Raw genomic sequence first — 16,711 nt, 5'->3', positions numbered from 1 at the left:
CAAAGCGCTGAGGGACCCGCGAAGCTGGTCCGGCGAGGTTTTACTTGCTTTTCGCCGTGGCGTCCTCTGGTGCAGTGATTCCGCTTAGGTAAGGGCTGTGATCCGCGGTCAGTTCTGTTTGAAAAAGAGTTCCAAGGAATAGATGCAGGAAGCTACTTTTCAATCCGTTAAGCGGGGGCGTGGCCAGCGGGGAGAGCAGCCCAGGTGTGTTGAATGGGCGCGCTGGGGCTCCTGGACACTGGAGTCCCTGCCTATGCGCTCGCAGCCCCGCCGACGCTCTCACCTGCCCGCACCTCCTCACTCCCACACCAAACCAGTCGCTGGCAGACAAAGCGCTGCGGGACCCGCGAAGCGGGTCCGGCGAGGTTTTACTTGCTTTTCGCCGTGGCGTCCTCTGGTGCAGTGATTCCGCTTAGGTAAGGGCTGTGATCCGGGGTCAGTTCTGTTTGAAAAAGAGTTCCAAGGAATAGATGCAGGAAGCTACTTTTCAATCCGTTAAGCGGGGGCGTGGCCAGCGGGGAGAGCAGCCCAGGTGTGTTGAATGGGCGCGCAGGGGCTCCTGGACACTGGAGTCCCTGCCTATGCGCTCGCAGCCCCGCCGACGCTCTCACCTGCCCGCACCTCCTCACTCCCACACCAAACCAGCCGCTGGCAGACAAAGCGCTGCGGGACCCGCAAAGCGGGTCCGGCGAGGTTTTACTTGCTTTTCGCCGTGGCGTCCTCTGGTGCAGTGATTCCGCTTAGGTAAGGGCTGTGATCTGCGGTCAGTTCTGTTTGAAAAAGAGTTCCAAGGAATAGATGCAGGAAGCTACTTTTCAATCCGTTAAGCGGAGGGCGTGGCCAGCGGGGAGAGCAGCCCAGGTGTGTTGAATGGGCGCGCAGGGGCTCCTGGACGCTAGAGTCCCTACCTATGCGCTCGCAGCCCCGCCGACGCTCTCACCTGCCCGCACCTCCTCACTCCCACACCAAACCAGCCGCTGGCAGACAAAGCGCTGCAGGACCCGCGAAGCGGGTCCGGCGAGGTTTTACTTGCTTTTCGCCGTGGCGTCCTCTGGTGCAGTGATTCCGCTTAGGTAAGGGCTGTGATCCGGGGTCAGTTCTGTTTGAAAAAGAGTTCCAAGGAATAGATGCAGGAAGCTACTTTTCAATCCGTTAAGCGGGGGCGTGGCCAGCGGGGAGAGCAGCCCAGGTGTGTTGAATGGGCGCGCAGGGGCTCCTGGACACTGGAGTCCCTGCCTATGCGCTCGCAGCCCCGCCGACGCTCTCACCTGCCTGCACCTCCTCACTCCCACACCAAACCAGCCGCTGGCAGACAAAGCGATGCGGGACCCACGAAGCGGGTCCGGCGAGGTTTTACTTGCTTTTCGCCGTGGCGTCCTCTGGTGCAGAGATTCCGCTTAGGTAAGGGCTGTGATCCGGGGTCAGTTCTGTTTGAAATAGAGTTCCAAGGAATAGATGCAGGAAGCTACTTTTCAATCCGTTAAGCGTGGGGCGTGGCCAGCGGGGAGAGCAGCCCAGGTGTGTTGAATGGGCGCGCAGGGGCTCCTGGACACTGGAGTCCCTGCCTATGCGCTCGCAGCCCCGCCGACGCTCTCACCTGCCCGCACCTCCTCACTCCCACACCAAACCAGCCGCTGGCAGACAAAGCGCTGCGGGACCCGCGAAGCGGGTCAGGCGAGGTTTTACTTGCTTTTCGCCGTGGCGTCCTCTGGTGCAGTGATTCCGCTTAGGTAAGGGCTGTGATCCGGGGTCAGTTCTGTTTGAAAAAGAGTTCCAAGGAATAGATGCAGGAAGCTACTTTTCAATCTGTTAAGCGGGGGCGTGGCCAGCGGGGAGAGCAGCCCAGGTGTGTTGAATGGGCGCGCAGGGGCTCCTGGACACAGGAGTCCCTGCCTATGCGCTCGCAGCCCCGCCGATGCTCTCAGCTGCCCGCACCTCCTCACTCCCATCCCAAACCAGCCGCTGGCAGACAAAGCACTGCGGGACCCGCGAAGCGGGTCCGGCGAGTTTTCACTTGCTTTTCGCCGTGGCGTCCTCTGGTGCAGTGATTCCGCTTAGGTAAGGGCTGTGATCCGGGGTCAGTTCTGTTTGAAAAAGAGGAGAGACTCATTCACTGTGCAGTATTTAACATTGAAATCCATGTTAACAATATCTGCAATAGCATGAATTATTACACATATATTGAAATGTGATACCTTTGTGATATATATAGTTTGATTGATTTCAATTTGTTTTGACCGCATGATTCTTCCTTTAAATGTTGTGGTGACAATCTGACAAAGGTAATCAAACAGTCAAACCCCCTGCCTGCAACCAATTTATAAATAATGCGACAGCATCTTCATATACAGAAAGAGATAGAGGAAAGAAATAACCTCCTCACTATCGAGAAAGCACAGTGTGTGGACAATCGATCAGTAATAACCACCTAAGTAATCTGCAATTTTTCGTTTTATTGTAAATATACCCTCTTATTTATAATTCAAATGAATAATGCAACAATCTCAGGCAAAAAGTCATACATAGATAATAAATAGACAATAAATTAGGTATACAAAACGGTAAGTTACATATAATATTACTACAGGAATAGCTCCAAGACCCACGGATAAATCAAAATAATAATCATGAACACCCCACAACATCATAAATTCAAATGATAACCACACTCATACCCCATTCATTCAAACACGGTGACAAAACACGTAACAAAACTGGTCGACTCCTATTCACCCAAAAACATATTAGTTAAGTTATGTTAATTACACTTTTAGAGTGCACGGTTACCCTGGGGTGTTCTGGCACTAAGCACTGCCTCCTGGAGAGCGTGATGGAATATACTACTGAGTAAAAAGCCATGTTTTCAACCCCTTCCTAAATGAGAGGAAGTTTGTGGAATTCCTTAGGTTGAAAGGGAGATCATTCCAAGCTTTTGACGCGCAGGTGATAATGCTCCTGCGTCCCCAGATAACTTTTTTGAATGAAGGGACAAGAGCTTGTTTTGCTCCTGCTGAGTGAAGAGTCCTTCTATGGACATCAAGTTTCAAGTTTAGTTTATTATGATATCGGAACTCATTGCGAGGTCCACATAAAAGACATAAAATATATGTACAGCGGAAACATTAAACGTAAAATGTCAAACAGGTACATAGCATCAAAGAACACAACAATCTAAAAATTACCAACTTAATACAGATCCAAAAAACATTTGAAAAATTTGTACAGTTTAAAACAAAACATTTCATTTGGAGGGTTAATCATAGCCGCACTGAAAGCAGTGGCAGACAAAATATTCAGTTGAAGGCAGATTGGTCTTAACCATCTTCGCCTGAGAGACATCAGGGCTGGACAAACGAAAATGACATGAGACAAATCTTGCTCGTGCATCTGACAGAAATCACAGACCGCTGAATGGCCATACCATCTGGAATAAAGAGATTTCAACGGGAGCAAATCCTGTCTTACCAAAAATAATAGGCATCTAACGCCATGAGGAATGTTCCATTGAATATATGGTTGAGCTTTCCTCAATAAGCAGGAATCAATAACAGGAGTGCAACCTTTTTTCAACATCCGGACATCTCTATCCAATCTGAACCCTAATTCCCATGTGGAGGACTTCAAAAGGGTTTTTAATTGATAAGATGATAAGGAAAATAAAAACATATTTATCCAGTTGTAATTGACCCACAGCATATCTGAAATTTTTTACGATCAATGAATAGTCATTAAAGTTTCCCAACAACTCATTTTTTATAAGATGTCTTAGGGTATTGGGTTCACTCCTTGCAAGGCTAACAACCCAGCGTACGATTCCTGCAAGGCCTTGGACCCAGCTACTACGTAAGCCGAGTTCCTGTCTTAGGGCAGCAGTTGAATTAGATGAGCTGACGGATAATAGACTACGTAAAATTTTTCCTTCCGAGGAATTTAAAAAGCTCCAATTTTTTAAATCGATTAACTCTATTCTGTAGAGTAGGGAGGCAGGAACTTTTGCTCTAAATACATCCAGTAATATAGAAAAATGCCTTCTACCTGTAGCCTTATACAAGGATACCAAACTCTTTCCCTGTGAAATGGCTTTCCGGGAATTGTTGGCCATATGAGCTTTCTCACTTAAATTACTCACAACAATTTTACCAAGGAAGGCCTAAGATTTCACGGTTTCCAATTTTTGACCCCCTACTGCCCATGGAAAGTTAGAAAATTTAGGTTTCTTCCTTCCGGACCTGCACATCACTTTGCTTTTTGCAGTATTTATCAACAAATAGTGGTTTCCAGCATATTCATATAGAGCCTGCAGGCGAATATTCAGGCCCTTGGGAGTGAGATCGAGAATCAAAATATCATCAGCATACATGAGGCATACAATCGGAGCGCCCCCCAGAGTCGGGGCAATACCTGAACATGCTGAGAGAGCCAGAGGTAAATCACCTGTATAAAGCGAAAAAAAGTAACGGAGCCAATAGGCAACCTTGCTTTAACCCGTTGGATGTGGGTATTATTCTGGATAAACCTCTTTCACCGCCAAGCAGCACTCTACACCAGTTGTCTGAATAGAGGGCACGGATTAATTTAATAAGGAAGGGGGTCATCCCTAAATCAAATAGCTTTCTCCACAGCAATGTTCTATCCACTTTATCGAATGCTGTGGAGAAATCGATAAATGCACCATAGACATGCCCTCCACGGACTTTCACATATTTTTCCGTAATAACCTGAAGTGCAGTCAAGTTATCTAACGTTCCATGCTTTTGCCTGAAACCAGTTTGTTCAAAAGGCAAAATTTTAAACTCAGTAACCCAATCATTGATTAAGGTGAGAATACATTTTGCAAAAACCTTGCCGATGGCGTCAAGCAAAGCTATTTGACGATAATTTTGAGGAAGGTCTCTTGCCCCTTTTTTATATAAAGGAACAAGGATACTCCCTTTCCAGGATGGAGGGACTATTCCACTAGCAAAGCAAGATTTAAACACAGGAAAAATAATTTTGCTCCAAAGCTCACTCTGTTGTTTTAGCACCGAGATGGGAACCTCGTCGGGACCCATCGCACCAGAGGAGCGCATGCTCTTAATAGCAAATTCAATTTCCTTTTCAGATGGGGAATCGTACACACAAGAGTCAGCGTAAGTTACATCATTATTTAGTTGTAGGTTATTATTACTGTACAAATTCTCGATATACTGAACCCGGATCTGCTCATCGATGGCAATTGGTGTAGGACTGACTCTAGTACCACAGCCTTTACCAATTAATGACCAAAATGTCTTAGCTTGGCCGTTATATGAGGCTTCCCTGAGTTGAATCCATACGGAATCCTCCTTATTTCTTTTTAAACGGGCCTTAAGCCTTGCTCTCCTTCTTTTTAGTAATGCTAATTTCTGGTGGGCTTCCTGACTAAATGATAAATATTGCCCCCTTATTACTTTGTTTATTTCTATGTTTAATAACCGAAGCGATTGGGGGACTACTAAGGATTTTTTAACGAAGGGCTCTTCTTGGCTATTGAAGTTACTAATTCTAAAAAATCTGCAAATCCTGATAGTACCCTCCCATCCCAGCGGAATAAATTCTCCACAGTAGAAGTTAAAAGAGACAGCAAGCACTCAAAAGAACGGTGATTCCAAAAACAATTCCCCGAACTGGCGCCAAAGTTCACCATGTCCGTGTCGATGTTCCAGGAATCCGCCATGGTTGGGCTGAGGGAAACTGTAAGTGACAACGCATTATGGTCACTGAGGTTAGTATCTATAACCGAAAGATCTTACATAATCAATAATAGAATTTCCATTTTTTGAATTGTGAGTAAAAGCTGCCGGGATGTCAGAAGGGAGTCTCCCGTTTACTATTAGACAATCCACTTTATAAAGACCTTCCAGAACTAATTTACCTCTTTTATTGGATTTAATATTAGATGGAAACAAAGCCTGAGGTATAATAAGAGATTCTTCCCTAAGTTTATTTCTAAACAAATCAAGCCCACAATTAGATATGTTACAGTTCAGGTCCCCGAATAATAATATATAAGGGGAGGGGGCAGTGTCCATAATTTTAGTTATGAAGGAGAAAAGTATTTTTAAACCATCATTGAAACAGCAGTTTGGGGGAATATAAGTATTTATCAAAACAAGCAATCTATTTGGGCAATCCTTAAATAAGTTTTTTAAAGTTATTGCCTGAAACAATTTATCCGGGTCAAGATAGTGAGAATAGTTCCAATTAATTCTATTAGATAATAAGCATGCTATTCCACCCTTCGCATGACCTCTCCTAGAATCGATTGCACTACCTTCTAAGACAAAGTACTCTTTTTCTAGTTTTAATTTACCTTCCACCCATGTTTCCTGTATACAAATTATGTCCGCTTCTAGGGAACGTAGGAAACAAAGTTTTTCCTTATGATCTTTAAAACCCGCAGTATTCCATGAAATAAACTTCAAATCTCTGTTAAAAATTTGAATGCGGTTTAGAGCCAAAAGAAGATTTACTAGAGAGAACTCCCGGTAACCAACTCCATTTTGAATTATCATCCCTCAAAGTTTATTTAGGAAGGGGGGGATTTTTATAAAGAACTTGCCTTTCATTTTTAGAAACACATATTTTTAAGTCCTCAGATCTAACTGAAGACCAATCTGAAGGCTTCAAATTAATATTAGAGGTAGATGACAAATTAGTGGGTAAACTTTCACTTCGTTTTTCTACGAAATATGGAGTAACATCAATCCCTCTGATTTGTAGTTCCTCAGCCCACTGTAAAATATGATTTAACACCACTTTAGACTGAAATTTCACCCTTGCAGTTCTCCCTACTGTAGAATTAAGAAGAAGTACCACATCCAGGTCCGAAGTTTGAATTAATTTTAAGCTTTCAATCTCTTGAAAACAAATGAGCAAGGCTGATCTATTTAAAATTAGATCAGTATCAAATAAGGGAGAAAAATCTAGAAAAAAAGTATCTACATTTATTTTATCCCTAGTTGGCACCGAGGGAATAGGTGCACTTGTGGATGAGTCTTGAAAAGGTCTAGCCAAGGGATTAAGAGTGGGAGGGAGAGGATTAGCAGGGAATGATAGAACATTAGGGTGAGAAAGGTTAGAGGAACTTATAAGCCAGAACCTAAGGTAACTAAATCCACTTTAGGAGAAACAATTATATCTTCCTGTGTAGCAAAGGACTGCTCCGTCCGAGCGGAATTTTCTAGTATCGGTTCCAAAATTTTTTCAAACAGGAGTTTCCTCTGTCTTTTTTTAGAAAATCTTCGGATGGGTTTTCTCTTTGTTATTCTATTCTTTTTTTGTTTTGACGAAACTATCTTTTCATCATTACCTGGAGAAGCTATAAGGGCCTCATCCTCTTTTTTTGCCTGTAGCGAGAATATAGGGAAAAGAGAGGGAGTTTCCAGATTTTGAATGACAGGGGAAACAGGTAACACATCTATCTCATCGTTGTAAGTAACTATGCAATTAGCTCCAGCTGAAACCACCTTGTCAACTTTAGGGTCAACTGATATGACTACTGGAATATTTATTTTCTGACCTTCAGGATATGACAGCGTTTGAACTGGGTCTAATGTTACTATTTCATCCGGTGAATTCTTATTAAGAATCTCCAAGGAATTAACGGGCAATGGAAGGCATTCAAGAACTGACCCACTCTTATTATGTAATTGTACTCTTAGGATTTGAGTTACAGTATCAAGGATGCAATCCGAACCTCCAACAAATTTTTCTAGTAAACTCAGAATGGAAGATAATAAAGATTCCAAAGAAGACAAGGAATTGGAGATTAGCTTATCATTAGTACTTGGAGGGCTCACAGGCAAATTGTTCAGATTGGGGCCAGAACAAGAAGTAAAATTTAACTGAGCTAGAGAAAAATCTAATTTGTTTGAAGGGGTACTACTAAGAGGACAGGGACTAGAATTTGCAATAGCTTCAGCAATGTTAGAGTTAACCCTGACATTATCCTGGGGGAGTCTCAACAAACCTTTATGAGCTATCAGGTCAATATCTGGTAATGTAAAATCACCCTCCGGAATGACAAAATTAGTAGGCAAAACTGAAGAAGTAATAGGATTCTCTATAGATTTAGGTGCTACCAAATGAGAAGATTGGGGGAAGATGGCAGGTGTGTTGAATGGGCGCGCAGGGGCTCCTGGACACTGGAGTCCCTGCCTATGCGCTCGCAGCCCCGCCGATGCTCTCAGCTGCCCGCACCTCCTCACTCCCATCCCAAACCAGCCGCTGGCAGACAAAGCACTGCGGGACCCGCAAAGCGGGTCCCGCGAGGTTTTACTTGCTTTTCGCCGTGGCGTCCTCTGGTGCAGTGATTCCGCTTAGGCAAGGGCTGTGATCCGGGGTCAGTTCTGTTTGAAAAAGAGGAGAGGCTCATTCACTGTGCAGTATTTAACATTGAAATCCATGTTAACAATATCTGCAATAGCATGAATTATTACACATATATTGAAATGTGATACCTTCGTGATATATATAGTTTGATTGATTTCAATTTGTTTTGACCGCATGATTCTTCCTTTAAATGTTGTGGTGACAATCTGACAAAGGTAATCAAACAGTCAAACCCCCTGCCTGCAACTTATTTATAAATAATGCGACAGCATCTTCATATACAGAAAGAGATAGAGGAAAGAAATAACCTCCTCACTATCGAGAAAGCACAGTGTGTGGACAATCGATCAGTAATAACCACCTAAGTAATCTGCAATTTTTCGTTTTATTGTAAATATACCCTCTTAATTTATAATTCAAATGAATAATGCAACAATCTCAGGCAAAAAGTCATACATAGATAATAAATAGACAATAAATTAGGTAAACAAAACGGTAAGTTATATATAATATTACTACAGGAATAGCTCCAAGACCCACGGATAAATCAAAATAATAATCATGAACACCCCACAACATCATAAATTCAAATGATAACCACACTCATACCCCATTCATTCAAACACGGTGACAAAACACGTAACAAAACTGGTCGACTCCTATTCACCCAAAAACATATTAGTTAAGTTATGTTAATTACACTTTTAGAGTGCACGGTTACCCTGGGGTGTTCTGGCACTAAGCACTGCCTCCTGGAGAGCGTGATGGAATATACTACTGAGTAAAAAGCCATGTTTTCAACCCCTTCCTAAATGAGAGGAAGTCTGTGGAATTCCTTAGGTTGAAAGGGAGATCATTCCAAGCTTTTGACGCGCAGGTGATAATGCTCCTGCCTCCCCAGATAACTTTTTTGAATGAAGGGACAAGGGCTTCTTTTGCTCCTGCTGAGTGAAGAGTCCTTCTATGGACATACTACTGGAATTTTCGCCTCCGAAAGCCAGGTCCAACTCCATTGAGGGCCTTAAAGTGGGGCAAAGTGCTTTAAGGCGTATTCTTTGTTTGACAGGGAGCCAGTGGAGTTGTTTTAGTTCTTCCTTTACGGAAACAAATTTCCGAGTCCCTGACAGCAGTCTAGCCGCTGCATTCTGTGCGATTTGCAGCCTATTGATGTGTTGTTTTTTGGGCATTCAAAGAAAGGGCAGTACAGTAGTCGAGAAGTGCCACAATGAGGGCCGTGACCACTGTCTTGAGACTATTTTCAGTGAGGAAAATCTTAGGGGTCTATCAGGATGACCCCACCGGGCGGCCTTTTACCCCCCCGGGCACACTAGCATGGTGGGGGGGTAATGCTGCGGATGGAAAGACCATCTGCACGATTGCCTACCGGACGAAAAAGGCCTGTAGTATGGTGGTGTAATGCCTTTCCATGGCAGAGATTTCGCCATGGAAAGGCATGAAGTGTTTCCTTTGAGGGCCTGTTGCGGGCCCCCAAGGGGAATGGAGGTGGGGGGTGGGGGCTGCACTTCCCCTCAACATTGGCATACACAAGGTGGCAGGCACCACGCGGTGCCTGTCGCATTGTGCATGCCAATGCATTGAGGCGGGTGCTGCTTACAGCACCGCCCACCACAATGCAATATATGCGAGATGCGACCGCCAGGGTGGCGGTCGCATCCTAATTGGCAATGAGGGACCGCCGCACCACTGGCAGCCAGTTCCAGCATTGCTAGGGTGGCGGGCGGACTGGAGCCCCCCGCCAACCTAATAGACCCCTATATTTTCCTTATAATTCTGAGAGCCAAAAAGCAGTGATAAGTGATCATTCATAGAAAGAAAAAGAAAATAATATACTAACTGTATCCTGGAACATTGCAGTAAAGGTATCAGTAAATGCAGTATTCTATTATTTTTATAATCATTTTATTTTACAGAAAGTTTTAAGACTGCATAACCGAGTAGCACCAATCGTTAGTAGAAAGTAAGCCAACACACGTTTTGGTGCAAGGACCCAATACACGGGTCATACCTTCTGCAGAGCGCTATACCAATAAATCACTGGGCAAAATAGGGTAGCATTAAATGACAAACTGCAGAAACAAAGTTAAAGAACAAGAGAGTCAGAAATAGCCAATTCTACACCCTTACCTTTGTTTTCCAAATGTAACTTATTTGGCTTTTCTGTTAGTTTATCACAGTACAAAAAGAACATGCACTTGTTGTGGTGCCCCCACTATTTGCTGTTTCATTTTTCTAGCTTTAAGACTTTGTTCACTGAAGCACTGCTAAACAGTTTCACAGGGCGTGTATTTCCACCCATTTACTTGTAATTTAAACTGGTTTCACCCAGCTGGCTTATTTAACTCTCTACTAAGACTGTTACATTTGCAATTGAAAATTAAAGGTCCTATATGAACTGCACAGTGCAGTTACTCGCCACTATTTTATGACCAAAGTCAATGGTTTTGACATCATTTTTGTGCTTTCAGCAGGCTAAAGCTTTAAAACACATGAAGCTAGTACAGAAGGAAGAGGGACAGGACCACAAGCCCCAGTGTTGTTTGCAGCCGCACCCGCTCACGCCAGTACCCCTGCACCCAGAGGCACATATTAAGCCTGCGGGGGCTCCTGCTGCACAGGAAGCCCATAGTGGAGGAACAGGACCACAAGCCCCAGTGCTGTTTGCAGCAGCTGGTGCCCATTCCAGCACCCGCACCTGAAGGCTCGTATTTAGGCTGTTGGTAGCTCCCCGGCGAAGACAATGCCACGAACGGGCCCATCAGCACCCGTCAGCAGCCGGAAGAGGTCGGGCTGGGCCCATTCTCTTGTGTTTTTGATTTTTAAAAGAATATGTTTGGTGTCTGGCACTTCACCTGACCATCAAATCCGCTGGGGGTGCATTGAACTTTGATGTCTTGTCACTCTGCAGGTCTCCAATACAAGTTTAAGCAATTCAGTGACTGACTATATAGTGTTTTGAAGTCCTTTTCCCCTGTGTTTCTGACGTTTTTTTTTTGGCCCTCTGAAATATGGTAAAATGGGGAAAAGGAAGGCTGTACCAACTCCAACTCCAACTGTCCCACAGCGAACAACTATTGACTCTTTTTTAATGAAAGCAGTGGGGGCCATATGAAAGGATATAGACCGGGCAGAGAGGAGGCTCTCTGTAGGACCAGAAAGTTCACCCCTTTTACCGTTTATGGAAGTCCTATACCTGGCTGGCCCAAACCCACAGGGTCTGATACAGACGCCACATGAACAGTTTCAGATAGCCCTAGTTCCAGTGTTTCCCTCTCGGGCCCCGGCAACAGCATTGAAACCCCTGATTCACCGGTGGGAATGGACTTGGAGGCCCCCTCAGCCCCAATCAGAAACGCAAGGCCAAAAGGCTGAACGAAATGCAAAACAATCCAAAGAGGGTGGGGAGCAACATGAAGGAAGTGGATTGGTGGGCACAGAGGAGTTCAGGGACAATTTAACGCAAAAAATTATCGCTATACTGCACGCACTACATTTACAGAGCTGATGTCAGACTCCAGAGATTTACTTGATAGAGTTGAAAACGTTTTGTCAACCATCAATAATGTTTCCAGTTTTCCAACTCCACTGCCCCAGGCCAAAAGTACCTATATCCCCCCACCTCAGAATACCTAAGCAGTGGACAGTCTCACACTTACAAGCCTTTGGTAGTGGGGCATCTAAGCCACAAGCCTGATCGCTTGTATGCTCTCTTCCGGCCTACTAACTCTCAAGCACACTGTAGGCAGGCAGATGTTACCAGCCATCACCTCTGTTACAGATCCTTGAAGTAGCAATGGATTCATTAGCTTCTTTTAATAGTCCCGGTCTACCAGTTATCAACCTTCCTCCTGCTTGTTGCCCTTACACCGTGGTCCTGGCAGAGGCACCAGCGCTTGACTCTGCCACCCAGGAAACCATGGACCAATTGATTAACAAAGTTTCTCACTGGCTAGACAGACACACTAACTTTATTGTGGCTGATCATAGACACATTTTGAAGGCTTAGAGGGTTTCTTGGATAGGGCCCTCTAGGAAAACCTTCAAGGGAACTGCGTGATTAATAATTTAAGACACCCAGAGATGGCACAAAACATTCGAAGGCACTCTTCCCAGTCCTTCTACCACCAATCTGAGAAGTGTGGCTCACTGGTTAGAGGAGGCAGACCTGGAAGCAGAGGTCAGCCTGGGACCAGGGTTCAATTCCCGGCTCGGCGGGGTCTTGAGTCCTAAAATGTCCATGGACTTGACAATTCTCGCTCCGGTGCCTACTCGATTCACGGGTTCACACTCTGCGACACGCAGCTGATCCTCTCCCTGACCAACGACCCCGCCGCCGCCAGAACCAACCTCCACGAAGGGATGAAAGATGTAGCCGAGTGGATGACGACCAGCCGCCTGAAACTGAACTCAGACAAGACGGAAGTCCTCATCCTTGGCTCCTCGCCCTCCGCCTGGGACGACTCCTGGTGGCCCCCCGCCCTGGGCACCGCACCCAAACCAACAGACCACGCACGCAACCTGGGCTTCATCCTGGACTCCTCCCTCTCCATGACCAGACAAGTCAACGCCATCTCCGCGTCCCGTTTCAACATCCTACGCATGCTAGGGAAGATCTTCCGATGGATCCCCATCGAGACCAGGAAGACGGTCACCCAGGCCCTCGTCACCAGCTGACTAGACTACGGCAACGCCCTCTACGCCGGAACCACCGCCAAGCTCCAGAAGAGACTCCAGCGGATCCAGAACGCCTCAGCCAGACTCATCCTCGACAACCCCCGATGCAGCCACATCTCCGGACACCTGGGAGACCTGCACTGGCTCCCCGTCAACAAGAGAATCACCTTCCATCTCCTCACCCACGCACACAAAGCCCTACATGACCAAGGCCCGAGCTACCTCAACAACCGCCTCAACTTCTACGCTCCCAAACGCCGCCTTCGATCGACCAACCACGCCCTCGCCACCGTCCCCCGCATCTGAAGAGCAACAACAGGAGGAAGGTCCTTCTCCTACCTGGCCGCCAAGACCTGGAACACTCTCCCTACCAACCTCGGCCTGACCCAAGACCACCTCTCCTTCAGGAAGAAGCTCAAGACCTGGCTGTTCGAGCAGTAGCGGCACCCCACCCCCTCCCCCAAGCGCCTTACGACCCTCTGGGTAAGTAGCGCGCTCTATAAATGCCTTGATTGATTGATTGATTGCGACTCTGGGCAATAGCTTGCTTAATCTCCACAACGGCCCCTCGCGGCGGGATGCCTGGCTTTCACCTTGCGGATACCCTGTCGGGGTTATCTCACAGGGGAATACCAGGACGGGTTCCCTAAGCAAGCGCTTAGAAACCGGTCGGTGATTTGCGCTATATAAATTCCTGTACATTTACAAACCATTATCGTTGAGTTTCTTTTACAGATTTTCTTATAACTGTAAGGAGTGATTATCCTTTAACCTGCGGTGGAGGAAAAGGAGCTTTGAGTGGGTTGCAGACAATTCCTAACCCTTTTGCCCCCCTGGCAGATCTTAATGATTTAGATTGACAACCTGAGAATGCCAGCAGAAGTATAATGATAGGCCACTTCTTTAGATACACCCTCACATGATGTGGCGGATTCTAAGGTTTGTCTAAGGCAAACATAGAACTTTACCCTGGCAGAAAACCCATTATTGTGTCAACTGAATAGCTTATAGACCCGGTAATCACACATGTAAGCCACAATCACGGCACTGGGGGAAATGTAAGCTTTTTCTCTTGAAATGTGGCTGGCCTAGCGGCAAAATTTGCAGATGCTAGGTAGATTTTGTTTATCAGAACTGTCGCACTTTGCCCACACACAAACGACACAGGAGTCAGAGCTAACCTTTTCACATCCTTCTTTATTCCCTGCCAGGATGTATCTGGCTCACAGACTAGATTAGTGTTCCGGTTCCTGTTTCTGGATCTTCTTCTTCCTGTCTGCCTGCTCTGTCCCGAGGCAGAGTCAGGCAAGACGACATGACATCTCCCCCTTTTGTACAAAGTCTTACTGCCTCCTACATTTCTTCGACAAGCCGCCTAGGTCTTCTTACTTGACGTCTTGGACGGCTCTCCTGCTCCGGCATTTGGCTATGTCGACTGGAGCTGCTGATAATTCTTGGAGAGTTGTGATGATGTGGATCATTGTTGTCACTTTGACTAGCTGAGTCGCTCGATACTTGACTCAAGGAGGTTCCTCTGTGGTTTGAGGGAGTGTATCTCTTAAAATGCGATATGTTTCTTGTTATTTGCTTGTGGTCAGCTTTTGCTGTGATCATGGTTCCTTTCCTTTTGTAAACCTGCAATGGAATGTCGCGGTATCGGCTATCTGCTTTTGTTCGTCGGTCGCCTCGTACTATGACCCAGTCTCCTTCTTGGATGTCGGCGTCCTTGGCGTGCCGGCGTCGGTCTGCGTACGTCTTCATTTTCTGTTTCTTCTCTCGGTCTATTTCGACCAGAGTGTTGTGATCAACAGTGATGGTCCGTGATTGGGACGTCGTGTTTATTGTGGGTAGTCGAGTGCGGGGTGCTCTCCCTAGCATTATTGTGGCTGGGCACTGATTTGTGGTGTTGTGCGGAGTGGTCCGGTAGGCCCTCAGCACCTCATTCAGGGTCTGCTGGATGTCTCGGTATGTTAGTTCTGCTTGCTGGATTGCCTTCTTCAGTGTCCCCATGAATCGCTCCACCATGCCGTTGGCTTGGGGCCATAGTTGAGTGATTTTCTGGTGTTTAAAGTTGAGGTGTTTCGCAAAGTCTGTAAACTCATGGCCGTTGAACGGGGGTCCATTATCAGATTTAACTCTTGAAGGAATGCCCCATGCTGCAAAGATTTCATCTAGTATGGGGATGACTGCTGTTGCTCTGGTAGATGGTATCATGTGCGCAAAAGGGAATCTTGAGTACTCATCCATGACAAACATGATGTACTGTCCTGATTGCAGTGGTCCAAAGAAGTCAACTGCGACTTGTTGCCACACTCCGTCTGGAAGCTCTGACATTTGGAGCGGGGCTGGAGGTTCCTCACGACTAACCAGTTGGCATGTCATGCAGTCTTTTAGGGTTGACTCTACCATCTGATCGAGAGAAGGGAACCAGACTCGTTCTCTCAAGATCTTCTTCGTGGCATTTATGCCTCTGTGGCCTTCGTGGGCCAGGTTGATGATTCCTTGGCGCAGCTTGTGTGGGATCACAATTCTCCCCCCTCTCAAAAGAAGTCCATTGTCACTGATGGAGAGTTCGTCATGTATGCGTTGGAAGGCTGTGAGATCACGGAGGTGTGCATCCGAGCCTTGAGGTGCATTTTTGACATGTCGCCAGGAGTTTGCATGTATGTGGGCCATGACTGCTTGTATGAGTGGGTCCAGGGCGGATGCTTCTTGGGTGGCCTCAAGAGGAACTGTAGGAGGGCATGCTGCATCGATGACAAAATGGATATAGTCGTCAGCTAGAGAATGTGCAGTCGTGGCACTGGACAGGGGGTGCCGAGACATGTAATCAGCTGGATTTTCAGCTTTGCCAGGCTTGTGGACGATGGTGTATATGTAGTCTTGGAGACGCAGCCCCCATCGCTCAATGCGTGGCGGCATCTTGGTGTTAGGATTGCCAAATATGGTGATCAATGCCTGGTGGTCAGTGACGATGGTGAAGTGTTTGCCATATACAAACAGGTGGAAGTGTTCACACGCCCATACCACGGCCAAGCTTTCTTTCTCTGGCTGGGAGTATGCTTTTTCCGTATCCGTGAGGCTGCGGCTGGCGTATGCGATAATATGGCGTTGATCAGAATGTTCACGATATTGAGCCAAGATAGCGCCCAGGCCCACTGGACTGGCGTCAACGGTGATCTCTGTTCTCTTGTTCGTGTCAAAATTGGCAAGATTGATGGCTGAACCAACAGCCTGTTTGATTTCCATGAAGGCTTGCTCGCATGCTTGTGACCACTCAAAGGGTTGTCCTTGGCGCGTGAGTTCTCGAAGGGGGGAGCTGATGGTGGCGTAATCGCGGATGTAGCGTGCGCAGTAACTCGCCATCCCGAGGAAAGAGCGGAGATCACTCACGTCTCGGGGCATCGAGGTGTCAGCAAGTGCAGCTACCTTGTCAGGATCTGGTTTCATCCCTTCGTTTGAGAAGATGTGTCCGTAGAATTTCAGGGTGTTTTTGTGGAACTCACACTTGTTGGCATTGAGCGTCAAGTTCGCATTCAGTAGAGCATGGCATACTCTGTCCAACGCAGTATCGTGTTCGGTTTGATCTTTACTTAATACTAGCAGGTCGTCACTATAATTGAATGCATTGGGGATCCCTTGAATGACTCGCTGGATGGCTTCCTGG

Source organism: Lissotriton vulgaris, chromosome 5 (assembly GCF_964263255.1).
Source record: "Lissotriton vulgaris chromosome 5, aLisVul1.2, whole genome shotgun sequence".
NCBI classification, from domain to species: domain Eukaryota; kingdom Metazoa; phylum Chordata; class Amphibia; order Caudata; family Salamandridae; genus Lissotriton; species Lissotriton vulgaris.
The sequence above is the reverse complement of the archived record's forward strand: the minus strand, read 5'-3'. Positions refer to the sequence as shown.